The sequence below is a fragment of the Centruroides sculpturatus genome, unplaced genomic scaffold (genome assembly GCF_000671375.1).
Source record: "Centruroides sculpturatus isolate CEXI.00-Female unplaced genomic scaffold, Cexi_2.0 scaffold995, whole genome shotgun sequence".
Taxonomy (NCBI): Eukaryota; Metazoa; Arthropoda; class Arachnida; order Scorpiones; family Buthidae; genus Centruroides; species Centruroides sculpturatus.
This window is the reverse complement of record NW_019385527.1, coordinates 86,371-90,847: the sequence shown is the minus strand read 5'-3', so window position 1 is coordinate 90,847 and position 4,477 is coordinate 86,371.

Sequence of the window (4,477 nt, the reverse complement as noted above, 5' to 3'; positions counted from 1 at the left end):
TGTCACCAATCTTTAGATTGCACTAATAAGTAAGTACAATTTTATCATATGTTTTGCAAATTCATTTCCCTAATTGTAGTAATATTTTAAACCGTTTGATTTTTGTATTAAAGTTTTTTTAATTGATTGATGATTGATTCAATCAACTAATTTGTTGATTGTATTAACTTGATTCTTTAGATATTGAAAATTAAATAAATAACATTATGTGAATTTATGCGTACAGAAAGAAACGTTGCTGTTGTTCCAGCAAAAATCTTATTTTCACTTTACCGAGTGCGTAGTAGGTAATTCGCAGATTACCTAGATAATCTGAACATTACCTAGGTAATATGAAAAATGGAATAATTTTCGCAACTTTAACGGATCACTCTAGTTAATCTGCAGATTAGCTAGGTAATGTAGACATGAACAGATTTCGAGCTTTAGCAGTAACATATATATTTAATTGTAATTTTAACACAATTGAATAATTAATTAAGAATAAACTATATAAGTTTATATTACGACCAAGAGCAGATTTTTATAAATACAAAGTCCATTGTAATTATAAACACTTCATATTGGCAGTATTTAACAGTAAAATAAGATGATGAGACATTTATCGAACGATTAAGGGTGACGATTCCAATTTGAAGTATAAACCCAATATTTCTGGAAAACGGTCTGTTCCGAATGTGAAGAATGCAGTCTCCCATTACTTTGCCCAATTGTGGGTCTGGCCGTACCCACAATGAACTTCATATAAAGGCCTTCTTAAAGGATATAAGGAAAATATAAAATTTATTAATATGACGTCATTAGAATGGATTTTTCAACAATACTTTCGAGTTCAATTGTCGAGTTGCTATTGTTGAGTGGAATGTTTCGCTGCGCCGAAAAAGTTGTTTCGCGAATTTCGAGAAATAAAATGAAAAAGAAAAGGTAAATTTAATCAGAAATTGTGTTTATTTATTATTTATATTACGTAAGAATTAATATAGTTTCTCTGTAGTAGGAGAGAAGATTCTGAACCGAGTGTTCAGGAGAATAAAGATTGCTCATTTCAGGTAAACCATTGATTTCTCTGTAAGAATATCGAAATTTCTCTTTGAATAGATTAAGATAACGAAGATTTTTTGATTAATTTTAAAACGATAACGTTTGCAAACATCGATAATTTTTACCTTGATGTTTCGTAGAATGGCAAAGATTCGCCTNCTATGCATATTTTTTTATTACTTAAGGCATGTTGCATTATATCTCTAACTTTAATCAGGGGGTCAACAGTAATCTTCTGTGGAGTGAAGCCAAATTGATATCTATTTAGGAATTTTTTCTGATTTATGTGGTAATTTATTCTATTTATTATTAATTTTTCTAAAATTTTTCTTAATACTGGGAGGTTTGCTCCCAGTATTAGGGAAAAATAGTAAAGAACCTAAAGGATTTCGGATTGTCAAGAGTTTTGCCTGGTTTCAGAATGAGTTTCACCACTGCATGTTTTCAGGCAGTGGAGAAAACACCAAAAGATAAACACAAGTTGTAAATATTAACTAGGGAGTCGGGTGAGTTGCTAAAGACATTTTTTATAATCTCTGCATTTAACCCATCCTGACCAGGTGCCTTCTTATTGTTTTGAGCCAAAATGATTTCTTTAATTTCCGAACAAACAAAGGGCAGATCATCATCCGTGTGGTATGGCTGCTGAATACAGTTTCTTATTTCTCTGTGAGAATCACTATCATTTTCAGTATTATCAGTATGAAAGAAATGATTTAAGAGCATATTGGCTATTTCTCTGTTATCATACAGAGTCTTGCCTTGTACATTTTTGATTGCTAATTTGGAAGAACTAGTAATAAAGCTTTTCTTTAATAATTTATAAACGCGCCCCCATGGATTAACATTGCCCTCGTCTGTACATAATCTCTTTCAGGATTCAGTTATTGATAATTTAATTAAAGTTTGATAGCATCGCCTGGCTTCTAGATATTGTTTAAGATTTGTATGTTCTGGACTACTAGATCGCTGAAATCTTCGTCTTAACCTATTGACATTTGCTCTGGAGACCGTCAATTAATGACTCCACCAGGGAACAGAGTGTCTATACCATTTTTTGAGAGGAATACTTTTGTCTGCAGCTTTTTGAATAATCTCTATGAATTGTTCAATAATGTATTCCACTGGATGATTTTGTTGTATTAAATTGTTAATCTCTGGAATATCTTCAGAGAATGTTTTGCTAAATCTGCTCCACTCAGCTTTTTGGACATTATAGTTTTTACCAAATGACTCGCTAGTTTCTGGAGTCCTAGCTGTACATAATTCAATGTCAAATAAGATATATCTATGGCCTGAAAGTGATTCTGCTAGCGAGACTCTCCAATTTTTAATATTAATTCTACCTTTAGTTAAAGTCAAATCAATATAGCTCTCTTCCTGGTGGGAAGAGAAAGTAGGTGGTTCTCCTAAATTTTGTATATTTAAATCTAAATCATATATGAGTTCTAAAATTCTCACTCCTCTTGGATTTTGAAGCCTGTCAAACCAGACAGGCGACCTACCATTTGCATCAGTGCCTATCACGTAAGGAAATTTAAAAGCAGAGAAAAGTCTATGAATGGACAGAATCTGTTCATCAATATCACCTGATGGTTTTAAATAATTAGAGTTTACTATAAATTTAGAATTTTTTGTAATAATTAATACTGTGCTGGAAAACTCACTTGATAGCTCCTCAATAAGAGAGGACGATATGCTTTTATTAAATACCAACACTGCAGAGGCAATACCTAGGCTATAGCAATTGATCCATCCCGGAATTCCCAGTATCCATGAGGTAGCATAAGGTTTTTGAATCAATGCTATATCAATCTTATGGGTCTAAAGCATACTTAATTAAGTGACTTGTAATGGTAGAGCAGTGGTCGAGGTTAATCTGCAATATTTTTAGTTCCATTATTGCTTAGTGCTATTGGTACTCAGTTTAATGTAGTAGTTTAACACAGGGCAGTGACGGCTACAGACCCCATGTCTGGGATTCACTTGGTCTGCATCCTGTCTGTACCACTTATTATAACGCAGACAGTTGATACACAACATTTCATGAGGTTCCACGTTGCATTCTCTTGAGCAATGATTTGCTTCTGCACAGTCGGCACAGCGAAGTTCACTGCGGCACGTTTTAGTAGTATGCCCGTATTCCCAACACTTACCACATCTTTTGTAGTACTGAAAAGTATATACTTTCCTCTTCCTCCAACCCATGTAAAGAGTGTCACCTGCCTCCAAAAACATCCTTCTGAGCTCAGGGGAGACGACAAACACCCACGACCGTTTTCCCCCTCTCTTCCCTGCCCAGGAAGAAGACATGCTTAATATGGTTCTCAGTGAGCATGTGAGCATTTTGTTTTATAATGTATTCTTTCATTCTCTTCGTTGATCTTCCAAGGAACCCTTGGGATAATTATCCTTGGGTCTCATAAACTGGGAGCCCTTACTTTTACATCTTCCCTGCTTTTTAGGGTGTTTAACAACTTAACTGCTTCTTCTTTATTGTTGCAATTTATAGCAAATCCTTTTCTGATTTTGCGGACACCAGCTACACCAATGCCCAAGTTGGTGATGTCCACCTCCTTCTCAATCTTTCCAATTAAAGATCATTGACTGGTTGCATTGTACTTGAACAGTTGTACAGTACTTCCTAATGAGACATTTCATGACTGTACAATAAATACGGAATACAGTCTGTGACATCTTGCTATTGTTTTACAAAAATTCTATATTCTATTTTTTATTATATTTTAAATGCTGATTCATGATAATTATATATCATGAAGTTTCAATAGAAAAACTGTTATTATAGAATCGATAAGATTTTATGATAGTTTCATGAACATACGATGAATTACGTTATATATTTAAACAATTTTATAAATCTTTAAATCAACTAAATAACAATCTATACTAATTTAATAAAGAGGTAATGTTTGTATGTTAGTTTGGATGTAGCGGGTAATCTCCAAAACTACTCATCCGATTTTAAAAATTTTTTCACCAATATTTAGAATGGAACTTCAGGATGGACATAGGCTGTATATTATTCCGTTAAACATGGGGGATAGACAGTTCTTTAAGGTAAGCCTTCCCCGTAAGGCTTACCGTAAAGAACTCTGCTTCTATTTATACTATTTTAGATGCGGTTTTTTTGCATTTTTGATTGCATTTTAATAGGGTATGTCAACAGAATGTACACTAAAAAGGGATTTTTCGATATTCCCCCCGGGGGGAGAGGGACAGGATTAAGGCTTACTGTGAAGAACTTCACTTCTATTATACTATTTTAGATGCGGGTTTTTGCGTTTTTGATTGCGTTTTAATAGGGTACGTCAAGAGAATGTACACTAAGAAAAAATTTTTTGAAAAATTTCCCCCACGAGGGAAGTGTTATACATTTATAATAGATACATTTTGAGCCACAACAAGGCGTGGCGGG